The 13047-nt window shown below is 42.8% G+C and overlaps 1 long non-coding RNA gene across 2 annotated transcripts; it reads right to left on the bottom strand.

The window, feature by feature from the left end:
* Positions 1 to 325: 325 nt before the first annotated feature.
* On the bottom strand, positions 326 to 12906 carry LOC111094040. Of its 2 annotated transcripts, XR_005384292.1 has the most exons (4): positions 11477 to 12906; positions 5198 to 5284; positions 4153 to 4212; positions 326 to 2831 (listed from the first exon to the last, which is right to left on the bottom strand). It is a non-coding gene; the product is annotated as an uncharacterized LOC111094040 (long non-coding RNA). The 2 variants fall into 2 exon arrangements; XR_005384291.1 differs by lacking the exon at positions 5198 to 5284.
* Positions 12907 to 13047: the final 141 nt, after the last annotated feature.

The following is a 13047-nucleotide window of genomic DNA, read 5'->3' as shown; positions in this document are numbered from 1 at the left end:
TACACTAGTATTTGCAAAGCGATTGGTTAACTACATTTTTTTTTTCCCTAATATGAAAGAATCTGATGCCTGGCATATTACAGATGTTCAGTAACTGCTAATTTAAACTGAGTATGGGGGCGCCTGGGTGGCTCAGGTCGTGATCCCAGGGTCCCAGGATTGAGCCCCACATCTCCCTCTGACCCTCTCCTCTGTGTTTGTGCATGCTCTCTCTCTCTCTCTCTCTCTCTCAAGTAAATAAATAAAATCTTAAAAAAAAAAAAAAACCCCTGAGTATCAATCTTCTTCAAGTTCTGATAGAAACTGTGGAATTTTTTTCCCCAGAATTATTTTAAAATAAAATTAGCATATAAATTTCACACATTTCACTAATTCAGATAGTTGTTTATTTATACTTAGCTTATTATACCAGGGATTTTGAGGCCCATTTGTATTGATTTAGAGTGCCCTTGAAGCCAGGGGGTGAGCTGGAGCAGAAGAGCTGTCAAGACCCTTTCCAGCTGATCAAGGCTGTTTCTTAGAAAATCGGAGACTTACAGGAGCCTTCAGCCACCATCCTTGAAGCTTCCCATGCTCCTCAATAAATTCAACAATGGCAATGCGCTTTAGACTACCTCTGCACCGTCTCAGAATTATGATGCTCCTGGTACCAATTGTCTTCGGTAGAGGAAACAGTGGGAAATAAGAGATAAAAGCAAGTACATAATATTAATGGTTTCAGATGTCTTTTTTTTTTCTTTTTTGCCTTTAGTTCTTTATCGCTTTCAAGGAGCCAGAAACTTATCCTAAAGAAATCCCTGAGAATGTTAAGCATAACAAGACTGTGGTTCGATATACTTACTTAATTCCAATGAGACTGATCCATATATTACACACTGAAAAGCTTTCTCTTAATCTTTTAGGGTCTCCGAGTTCTATCCTAAGTGGCAATTTCTCCTTGCAAGTGAGGGCAAGAGTATTTTAAATAATGGTGTACTTGCTCACTAGATTCACTCACTGTTTTAGCCCTCCTCACCGCCACTGCCACCACCGTGTTTTTGTTTTTTGTTTTTTTGTTGTTGTTTTTGTTTTTTCCACATTATTCTCTTTCTGTCTCCTACAGACCCGGAAGATTAGAAAATCATCCAAAGTCCATGACCACGGTAGGTCATATTGATGATTATTATAAAGAATATTATATCTCCCTGTAACTCAACAGTAGCACAAGATTAAATTTCAGGAATGTTCAGCTTAGCTTTCCTTTCTGTCCTCAGACGAGGGCTTTTCAGCCTCTGATCATTTGTGTCCTATAACAGGGAAGCCCTTCCTCTGAGGTTGTCCTTGCACTGGTCCTCTTCACTTCATCCCTATAGCTACTGCTTCATATCAGGCCCTCATCACTTCTTATCTGGCCTATGACGGTCATCTACTTGGTGTTTCTGCCTCCAGCTTGGTGCCTCTTCCTTTCATCCTCCACTGAGTAGACAGTGATCTTTCAGAAGCAAATAGGATGATGCCCTTTCCCTACATACAACCCTTCAATGGTTCCCCCTTGCATTCTGGATCAGATTGAGCTCCCTAGCACAGCATATAAGGTCCTCTGTGACCTGGACTTCACCTTCCTATCCAGTCTTCTCATTCACTGCTTCCTCCTCACCATAATACACCCAACCATATCTAAGCAATTGCCACTTTCCAGACATGCTCTGCTATTTTTATGCCTTCCTGTTATTGCCCATGTCCTGCCATGAATGCTCTCTCTCAACTCCTTTTGTCCTCTAACTTCAGTTCCCACCTCACAAACTCCCTGCCAGCTCATGCTCCAGCTCTTCCATGAAGCCTCTCCTGCCCTGTCTCCCAGACGGAACTGACCAGCTTCCTACCAGGTGCCCACACTGTACCCTTTGACAAAATAGCACCTGCAACATTTTGTTATCACTCTTCTCTGCTTATGTGTCCCTTGACTTGACTAGAACCCTTTTAGTGCAGGGATGTCCTCATATTCATTTTGTTATCTCCAAGTACCTATCCCATAATAGGTACAAAATAAGAAGAAGTGTCAGACAGACTCAGGACCCAGGACCAATGCTACCCATGCTGGAGTAATTTCTAATAGAAGGAATTACTAATTCCTAGTTCCCACTGATACTAAATCCTGGGATGCCTGGGTGGCTCAGCGGTTAAGCGTCTGCCTTTAGTTCAGGGCATGATCCTGGAGTCCCCAGATCCAGTCCCTCATTGGACTCCCTGCATGGGGCCTGCTTCTCCCTCTGCCTATATCTCTCTGTGTCTCTCATGAATAAATAAATAAAATCTTTAAAAATCATAATAAATCTTAATTCCCACCCTGGGCCAAAGGTATGTATTCGTGAAAACCCATGGCTTATATATAGCTTTGTGGAAAGGGGGTACAATCAAAGGCCATGTCTCTATATGAGCCCCCGCTGCTCTAATAGTTGAGTTATGAGAACACCTTAATATTACCGATTTTTAGTTATACTGTGCTGGTAAATAACTTCATGAATTATTTAGATTCTTCTTTTTTTTTTTTTTAAGATTTTATTTATTTGACACAGAGAGAGAGCCAGCCAGAGGGAGAGTATGAGCAGAGGGGAGGAGCAGAGGCAGAAGCAGATTCCCCACTAATCAGGGAGCCTGATACAGGGCTCCATCTCAGGACCTTGGGATCGTAACCCAAGCCAAAGGCACACACACGACTAACTGAGCCCCCAAGTGCCCCTTAGATTCTTGCTTCTATTCCTTTTTCTTCATTCTGTCCACCGGCAACCAGACCAAGAAAGATGAAACTCAACCATCCTTGTTCCTTGTCATGTTCCTTAATGGGAAAAAGACTGAAACAAACAAAAATATTTATTAAAATACAGTATTGGTATTGCCTGTGAAGTTCATCTATCTATATGCAGTACCCCTTTTCCATGTGTATTTAAGAATTAGCTGTTTATGGAATATAATTGTATATGTAATCAAGAATTCCATATGTAATCAAGAATCAGCTGCTCTGTCACTGAATGTGTTTCCTAAAAATTAGATACGTTTTTTTCTTTTCATTTTTAGATGCCAGATATTTTAGAAGAAATAGAAATTATTTAGATTAAACAGGACTGAATATTAAACACTAATCATTTTTTGTCAACCAATCCAGGAGCAGAGTCATTATTAAGTATAATACCCAGGCTGATCATACAAATGATACATTAAAATCTGTATAAATGATGAAATTTTACATTCCAAAAAATGTGATTATTTTTCTTCTAATTTATTCCCATGAACAATAAAATCTATTCTACTTTAGCATAAACAGAGGAATGCAGTGGCTTCTTGTCCAAATGTTCATTCACACAGAATACCACTTCCATATTATCAAGCCTTTAATGACACATAAAAATAGTAACGTGTGTCATTTCAACTTTTTGTTTCCCCCTGTGTGACATCCTTTTCCTCTCTTAATAGGCAGGCTCTTCCTATTACCAACCAAATATTGAGACACTAATTCTGAAGTCCTGTGTGACATCCTTTTCCTCTCTTAATAGGCAGGCTCTTCCTATTACCAACCAAATATTAAGACACTAATTCTGAAGTCCTTTGGAGTTAAACCCCAGATGACAGGAGAGGACTGGTCTTCTGAGATGGAATCCTTATAATTTCTACTTTAACACAGTTTTGAGGAACTAGTTCTGAATTTATATTTTTTAAGATTTAATTTATTTACTCATGAGAGAGGCAGAGGAAGGAGCAGGCTCCCCAGAGGGAGCCTAATGCAGGACTCAATCCCAGGACCTCAGGATCATGACCTGAGCCAAAGGCAGGACCCTCAACCCCTGAGCCACCCAGGTTCCCCTAGTTCTGAATTTAAACAAAGGAACCAGAGACAGCTTCTTTTGTGAGATGTATCAGAAAAACAAATGTAGGGGCTTCTGGGTGTCTCAGTTGGTTAAGCATCTGCCTTTGACTCAGGGCCTGATCTCAAGATCTTAGGATCAAGTCCCACATCAGGCTCCTTGCTCAGTAGGGAGTCTGCTTGAGATTCTCTTTCTCCCTTTCCCTTGGCCCCTCCTTGCCCCATTCATGCTCTCTCTCTCTCTCTCTCATAAATAAATGAAATCTTAAAGAAAAGAAAAGAAACGAAAAGAAAAGAAAAACAAATGTACATACATGCATATTATCCTTTTGATAAATCCCAGAGCCAGGATGGAGATGTAGCTGTTGAATCAACTATTGGAAGGGAAGAAATTATTTCAGTTCACTGAAATTAGTTTTGCATTTATATTACTCAGATAAATACAATATGAAAATACATGAAGAAGTTATATCTGGCCTTTTAGGAAGTACCAGTGTTGTTATTTTTGCGGAGGAATTCTGTAAGACAAATCTTACATGAATTTTGAAACAGGAAATTTAATTTCTCAAATTCCACAAGTTGCAATATCGCTTAAGGCAAACGATGAGAAATGCACAGTGTGTTGCAGCTATAACAGTGTTGTGTTTCAGAAAATTAAGCACTGAAAGTTTTGGAAGTGATTCAAGTTTTAAAAAGATATTATTACTAATAGTTTTAGGGGGATTTTTGAGGGAAAATTAACATATGGTAGGAGAAAGATGAATATTAGCATAGAAATGGCTAATGCAGTTCTGGAAGCTGCATACAATTGTCATGAAGTGATTGGAAAGAAAAGATTAAAATAGGTGGTCTGCAAACAGGAGCATGTGCATAAGCACTACATTTGCCATGTGTATTATTAGACATTTATGATCTTTTACCTGCAGGTTGTCTCAAAATGAAGGTAGTGTGCCTTCCTTGGTACATGACTCAAGAACACAGAGTCTAAGCATATACTTGTTTCGATAAACATTTGGTGACTTTCAATAAACTATATGACAACCTCTGTGTTAGGTGCCAAGGACACAATATAAAATCAGGCAAAGTTCATCAAGGACTATATAACCTACTGAGGGAGATAGATAAACTCTGTTCTGGAGGGGGGTGTCAGTGTACCTGTCTAGGGTGCTCTAGACATGAAGATGAAATGGCCCAGGACTATGCACGGGAAACTCAGGGAAGATATTCCAGAGAGGATGATATCTGGGCCAGATCTACCACCGACTGAGTATCCCCCAGACAGAAGGGAGGAGCCACAGCACACTCAAAGCACAGAGGCCTGATAGGCGCTGCGTTACATCCCCTGAACCAAAAACTTACGTTCTTCCTATGGCAGGAGACAAAAATGATGAGGAATTGCATTGCATGCCTTCCCAAAAATTTTGAACTGTATCCTTATGAGAAGCCCTGAAAGATTTAAAGTATAGGAGCGATGTGGTCAGATATATATTTTGAAAGATCACCCGAAAAGTGATGTAAAGGGTAGGTTTGATGGTAGGTGATGCCGGAATCAGGAGCACCTGTTAAGATACGGCTGCAATGCACCAGGCGAGGAAAACTGATCCCAGAAACTAAAATAGCGGTGGTGAAAATGAAGAGGAAGATAGGCGTGCCAGGTTGATGTCAGAGGTAAAGTGAAAAGGATTCGGTAATTGGTTCACTGTTGGGGTGAAGACAGAGGAGCCTGGGAAGCCTAGCAGGATTCTGGGTGTGTTGTCGTAACTGAAATAGAGAACACAATGGGGCAGCTGGTTTGCAGGGAAAGAGAGGATGAGTGTGAGATTGCCTTGAAACATCCAGGAGATATTTAACAAGTGGTGGCATACAAGCTGAGAAGGATCCAGTAGCCAGACAAGGGACTGAAGATAGAGGGGAGAGCAGGGATAATTGATGAGTCAAGGTGTCAGGGGAAGAAAGACTCGATTCCCCAGCACAGCGTAGAAACAGAGACACCTCCTCTGTTGAATCTGGAAGAAAGGAAATCAGGACAAGCATGCTCAGGGCAGCTAGGGCTGTGCCATGGTCGGTGGAAGCTCGTGGCTGAAAGCTTCCCTCTCTTCTTGCAGCAGGAGGCTGGAGGTGAAGGTTTGAAATAGGCACAGCCTCTGCCTTCACATGGCAAAGCTTTGGCTCTCACCACAGGATATGACAAGGACGTACAATTTCCTCTCCGGCTCACAATTTCTGTTTTTATCTCCACTTTCTTCTCCTTCCCGTCTGGTTCCTCATTCCCCTGATTCTGACCCATCGCATCTTCTTGAGGACTTGCCCCATCAATTGTTTTTATTCTCTCCCCCCTCTTACTCTGCACTGAATTCTTGCTCTCGCCAGAAAAAATTCTTCCTGCAATCCTCTTCTTTTTTAATTTTTATTTACTTATGATAGTCATATCACACACACACACACACAGAGAGAGAGAGAGAGAGAGAGAGAGAGAGGCAGAGGGAGAAGCAGGTTCCATGCACCGGGAGCCCAACGTGGGATTCGATCCCAGGTCTCCAGGATCGCGCCCTGGGCCAAAGGCAGGCGCTAAACCGCTGCGCCACCCAGAGATCCCCTCTTCTCTTCTTAAAGCTATCTTTGTTGCTCTCTTTTCACACCCCGTTATCCCTTCTGGGAAATGGTTTATAGTTGACAAAGCACTTTCACATATCACCTTAACCAACCAGGCATCTCAATTCCTAGTGTTTTTTTTTTTTCTTAAAGATTTTATTTATTTATTTATGAGAGACACAGAGAAAGAGGCAGAGACACAGGCTGAGGGAGAAGCAGGCCCCAATGCAGGGAACCCGATGTGGGACTCAATCCTGGGACTCCAGGGTCACACCCTGGGCCGAAGGCAGGCACCAAACTGCTGAGCCACCCAGGGATCCCCCAATTCCTAGTGTTTCTGATGAATACTCTTCCATATTGCCAGTCTCAATATGCCACTCTCATTTTTTTTTTTGCCACTCTCATTTTTAAAGGCTGTATAATATTCCATGCATTGTATACGTGTGTGTGTGTGTGTGTTACAATTTATTGAATATATCTTTTTTTTTTAATTTATTGAATATATCTTAAGGACACAGTTTGTAGCCATAGATGTTTGTAGCCACAAACATGCTCTTGATCTGTTGATCTACATGCTCAGCCCCACACTATTTGCATGCCTTTGCCTATCATGTGACTTTTCCAGGAATGCCCTTCCCCTGCCCTAACTAAACTAAACTTCGTTCCTTCACTTCCACCAACAAGTTCTTCATATTTGACACTTTTGTACCCTTCAAGGCCTAATTTAAATCTCACCCTCCTCCTTACCTGAAAACAACACAATTTATTTGTTTAAAGATCTTATTTTTAAGTGATCTCTACACCCAAGGTGGGGCTCAAACTCACAACCGCAAGATCAAGAGTCACACGTTCCACCAACTGAGCCAGCCAGATGCCCCTCCTCTATTTTATTTGAGACTTTCTAAAGGTATTTAGCACACTCTTCTCTAAACTATAACACATGGAAGGAGAGGGAGAGAACCCCATGCAGATACTCTGTGCTGAGATCAGAGCCCGACGTGGGGCTCGATCTCAATAACCCTGAGATCATGACTTGAGCTGAAACCAAGAATTGGATGCTTTGCTAACTGAGCCACCCAGATGCCCAATGTATTACTCTTGACATGTCCCCTAGGAACCAATGTAACTGTTCTTTCAACCACTAAGTATGTGCATTCTATCTTTACTTTTAGGGACCAGACATGGGTGGGTCTGATAATCTGAAAGACCCACTGTTGGCTGGACCCAGGCTGAGACTCCATTTATTGCCTGGCTCCCCTATACTCCTACTCTAAAAAGAGGCCCTGTTGGCAAGTTAGGTCTTCGACATAAAATCAGTTCAAATCTAGTGTCCAATAATCCTCCACAGGCCGGTGTTCCCTTTTTCTCAGTGCATGATTACTGTGATTAAATGTCCATAGGTCCCATTGAAAAAGGATGGGGGATGCACTACTGAATTGTTGAGGTGTTTAGGGCTTTCAGCACTCTGGCTTGTCTTCAGTTATTGGGCTCTGGAATTGAGAACCAGCTCAGGCCCAGCTGAGGAGGGGATTGTGACTTTACTGGGTGACTGTCTTACCTCCTTCTGATCTTTCTTAATGTCTTTAATGGTATAAATTAACACTAAGGTGGGTAATATTATTAATCTTATTAACCATTGCCATGGTTCTCTCCAGGTTACTCCTCCTTCCCGTTCTCCATTCCTCGCTCTTGTTCAGACTTTGCAAGCCATGATGATAACTGAGCCCACCTTGTTTCTGATGGTTAAGCGGTGCCAGCTGGCTTCCTTTCATTCTTATCCTCTGGTCCTCATTGCAACCAGCCCCAGTCTGTAATAGCATCTCTAACCCTCAGCCTGGGCTACAGAGGACAGCCCACCATTGGTCTCAGCGAGGCTGGACCATTTTGGTAGATTGAGTGTTCTCCATGCCCTCTCGCAGAATGGAAGCTGGTGAGTTTTCCAGCCTTACATGGTATATCCATTCCAACAAGCCTACCTTTAGGGGCCAGGCAGAGGAGAAGGAGGGGCCGGTGAAATGGAAAGAAGACTAGGAGAGTAAGTTGTCTCTGAGCCTAGAACAAGTGTGAAAGAAGGACTGGGGCAGGGCTCTGAGGAGGACTTTGGGATTTAGCAAGATGGAGATGTTTTCGCGGTAAAAATAAAAGCCTACTTGGAATAGGTGGAGGAGAAAATTGAAAGGTGAGATTAATGAAGTTTTACCTTGTCAGAGAGCAGAGAAATGAGACTATTTCTGGAGACAGAGGGTTTTGTTTTTTAAGATGGGCAATATTACAGTATGTCTGTATGTTGATGGGAAAGATGAATTGGAGAGGTAAGAAAGTTATTATGAGGTGGAGAAGAAAGAGCTATTCTCAGAGTCACACGTTTTTGAGCAGGAGATAGGATGCAGACCACAAATGGTGGATGCCCTTTATGAGCCTATAAACATTTTTTATTGTAACAGAAAGGAGGGCAGAGCCTAAGTGTACAGATGGAGGGAAGCGGCAGGTTTTGTGTCCAGTGATCAGGTGATTGTGCTTTTGTCCATCAGTTCTTTCCAAGGAAATCTGAGCTGGGGAGGTCTGCGAATTGTGCAGCAAAGGGAACCAGATGGGAAGAGTGCCCAGGGGGCTGGGGAGGGAATACAGGACCGCCTTCCAAGTGAGGAGTCTGGCTAGAGGGCCAGGACTCCTTTGAAAGTCTTCCTTACTTTGTTTCTTTATCCTGCAGTGCCCTCTTTTCATGAGGATTTTCTTTCAGAGGTAAAGTTATAGCACAAAAAACCCAATTCTTGTCTTTTAGCCCTTGCTAGATGAAAGAACACTTAAGTCTTTGCTTGCATTGTAATAAACACAACTTTTTTTTCCCATTTTCTCTTCAGCCTACAATTAAACTGAGGTTGCAAATATGTGGAGAAAAAAAATGTCACCAGTGACAATACAATAAAGTCAACATATATTTTCTGAGTTACCACACAGAGTACTCTTCTGTAACATTGACTCAAAGGCACAAAAATCCCTGGCTTCAAGATGTTTAAGAGAGGACACATAATAAACGATATATTGTCTTAGGAGGTAACAAGTGCTAAGAATGAAGGAGAGGGCACCTGGGTGGCTCAGTGATTGAGCTTCTGCCTTTGGCCCAGGGCATGATCCCGGGGTCCTGGGTCGAGTCCCCCCATCGGGCTCCCCGCAGGGAGTCTGCTTCTCCCCCTGCCTGTGTCTCTGCCTCTCCTTCTGTGTCTCTCATGAATAAATACATAAATCCTAAAAAAAAAAAAAATGAAGTCTTGAGAACAGAGAGAAGGAAATGGAGAAGTGGGGAAGAGAAGATTGGAGAATTGTGATTTTAAATTAGGCAGTGATGTTAAGCCCCACTTTGGGCTTTTGCTTCGGTTGAGCAAAAGTTTAAGAGACACGAGGAAGTTCCTAGCTATGTGGTAATCTGGGGGAATATAACTGAACAAAAAACGGTGCTTAATGATCCCATTTGCCAACAATGTTGAGAGAACTCTTAAATAATCAGAGGGAGAAAAGGCCCGGCTTCTACAAATTCCAAGGGAATAAAATGACAAAAGTGGAAAGTCAATGGTGAATTTGCTATATGAATGAGGATAACCAGAATGTGGTATATTCCAGGAAAATGAATATCTTTAGAGAGATAGGTGCAGAGGTAAGAGACAGGGAGAACATGGGGAAATATTTGGAAAGATCTAACTAAATTAGTAGGTGCATTTCTTTCTTTCTTTCTTTCTTTCTTTCTTTCTTTCTTTCTTTCTTTCTTTTTTTTTTTTTTTAAGATTTTATGTTTAAGTAATCTTTACACCCAACGTAGGGCTCAAACTCACAACTTTGAGATCAAGAGTCACATGCTCTACTGACTGAGCCAATGGTGCCCCTTACCTTAGTGGTATAGTCTTAATTCCATGAATCAAGGTTTGGAACCAACTAAGTGGGAGAGCTCTGGGTGGGCACCAAAGGAAAGCTGCTTATTATAGGGAGAATGTAGATCATAATAAATACAGGGTTTGTGAGCACCAAGATCAGGATATTTTACTTCCCTGATCCGCAGACAACTACCTTTTATATTTTATACCAATTGGACAGTCACATATGTCTGTTTTCTATTTGTATGTTTTTATTTTCCCTAAATTCTGTACAGCGGTCACATCCAGAAGAGGCACACTTTATGTGTCCCGGATAAGCATTTGGTAGCTGGTTATCTAAAATTCAAGTCCCAAATAAAACCCACTAGGTAATCATTTAATACCTGGTGTGGCAGTCCCAGGTTAAGCCTAAACGGGATTATCTTTACTGGTTCAGGCTACATCTAGACATGTCCTGAGAACTGGAGAGGCAGCCCTACTAGGAATCTTGTTTTAATTGTAATGAGCATTCTCCTCACTGGAAATCGGTCCTCCGAAGGAAAGGGAGTCAGTGAGATATCCTTGGCGCAGAAAGGAAAGAAGAGGTGATTTTGAGTACTGTTTAATGTCTGTGTCTTCTTTTACACGGTTCACATTGGATTCTTTCTGGTACAAGGGAAGAGCAGCAAGTTAAATAGAAGGCTGTGTTTCTCAAAAAAACCTGTCAGATATCAGGAACTCAGAAAAGGCCTGATTTGAAACTCAAGAAACAGAAAATTGGGGAGGGAGAGTCTTCTTTTGCCAGTGGGAGTACTCAGCAAAGTTCAGCCCCAAAGTAGTGGCAGTGAACTTGGTGGCTTTGGCGCAGAGTGGCGACTTTGGCAGGCGAGCACAGAAGTGGAGGCAGTAGCAGAGTGGGAGGGTACCACCTTAGCCATGTTAAAAAAAAAAAAAAAAAAAGCTGAATCAAGTAAATCTGAAGATCTAATAAGCTTTAGTAAGTAATTCATGAATTGGGCAGCAGCCCATCTAGCAAGTGGAGGGCAGCTCCAAGGAGGAATCCTTCGAAATGGAAAGTTTTTATAGGAAGGAGAATGGGGACAAGAAGTTATTAGTAAAAGAAAAGAAAGAATTGTTTCAGGCACAGTCACCTGCCCCTTGGGGGGAAGGACAGGCTGTCTTATTAGGTTGATTACCTTACCTTCTTTTGGGGGTTGGAGATGGGCCCATGTGACAAGGTTCCTCATTGACACTGATCAGAAAATTACTGACTGGTTAAGACTCCATTTCTAGCGGCAGTTGAAACTGCAATTAAGTTGCATATCAAGTCTCGATTTGGTGATGTGGCCTGAGTGATGCCATTTGGGGCCTGTGACTTTTCTTTTTTCACAGCAGCACGGCAGTGGCAGTGGCGGCCTGATGGAACCACGTGGAGCTGAGTTGTTTCAGCCTAGCACCGTCAGGTTGTGATTTTAGCAGATAGACTTAGTCAACATGGGCCACAAGCTGCTTTCACAGGGGCCCCAGGCCAACGAGGCCTTGAGCTGAGCCAACGCAGGAGCAGAGCAGCTGATGGATGGTACTAGGCCCTGGAGCAGGAATCTGGAATCAGACTGCCAAGTTCAAATCTTGCCTCTGTCATTGACCAGCCTTGGGTAAATGACCTTTCTGCTTCTCAGTTTTCTTCTCAGTAAATAATATCCAGTTCAGAGCGATTTTTAGAGATCACTGAAATCATGCATGAAAGCACAGCTCTAAGAAATAGTGACTGACAGTAGTAGGCATGTGATAAAGGATAGCCCGTTTCACCATTCCTACGACATCTCACACTGCTCCAGCCCAATAGTAGTTGGTATTCACTGTTTAATTGCACGAAATACCCAAGTATTGATAGCAACCTAAACTTCAACAGCCCTTGCCGCCTCTATTTATATTTGCCAAATGTTTACCATATGCCAGGCACTGTTCTGGGTGATTTATAATCCTGGAATGTCGAGAATTTAAGCACTGGCACTATTTAACTATGGGTGAGGGTGTGGGCCGATAGAGGCCAAGATTTTCCGCTACTTCTTATGCTTTTAGGGTTTTTTTTTTTTTTTTTAAACAATCACATATCGCAAAACATATTTTTGCTTTTCAAAGCAGGTAGTTTGTGTCCCTTATATCACTATTAGTTAAAATCATACAAAGGCTACAGCGCCCGATGATCCCAGATATAACTGGGTGTTCTATGTTGGCAAACTGAATTTAAATAACAAAAAAAAAAAAAAAAAGGAAAGAAAGAAAGAAAAAAAGAGCATCGCGCCGGGCACTATAGGCGGATGGTCATTCAAATAAAGTCACTAGGGCAGCTCGGGTGGCTCGGCGGTTTGGCACCTGCCTTGGGCCCAGGGCGTGACCCTGGAGACTCAGGGTCGAGTCCCACGTCGGGCTCCCTGCGTGCAGCCTGCTTCTCCTTCTGCCTGTGTCTGTGCCTCTCTCTCTCTGTGTCTCTCTGATGAATAAATAAATAAAATCTTTAAAAAAAAATAATAATTAAAAAAAAAACAAATACAATCAGTGCGTAGGGTGCTAATGAACCGGGGAAGCGCGAGGCAGCAAGCTGCAGGTGCAGCGCCCGCGTCTCCGGCGGGAGGCGGACCCTTCGCGGGAACAGCCGAAGCCCGGGGGGCGGGGCAGCCGGTCACGTGACTCGCGGGCGGCCCCGCCCCCCGCCCCTCCGAGCCCCGCGGCCACGTTGGCGACGCTCCGCGGCCGGGGAGGGGGCGTGGC

Source organism: Canis lupus, chromosome 35 (assembly GCF_011100685.1).
Source record: "Canis lupus familiaris isolate Mischka breed German Shepherd chromosome 35, alternate assembly UU_Cfam_GSD_1.0, whole genome shotgun sequence".
NCBI lineage: Eukaryota > Metazoa > Chordata > Mammalia > Carnivora > Canidae > Canis > Canis lupus.
This window is presented reverse-complemented; position numbering and strand designations above follow the sequence as displayed.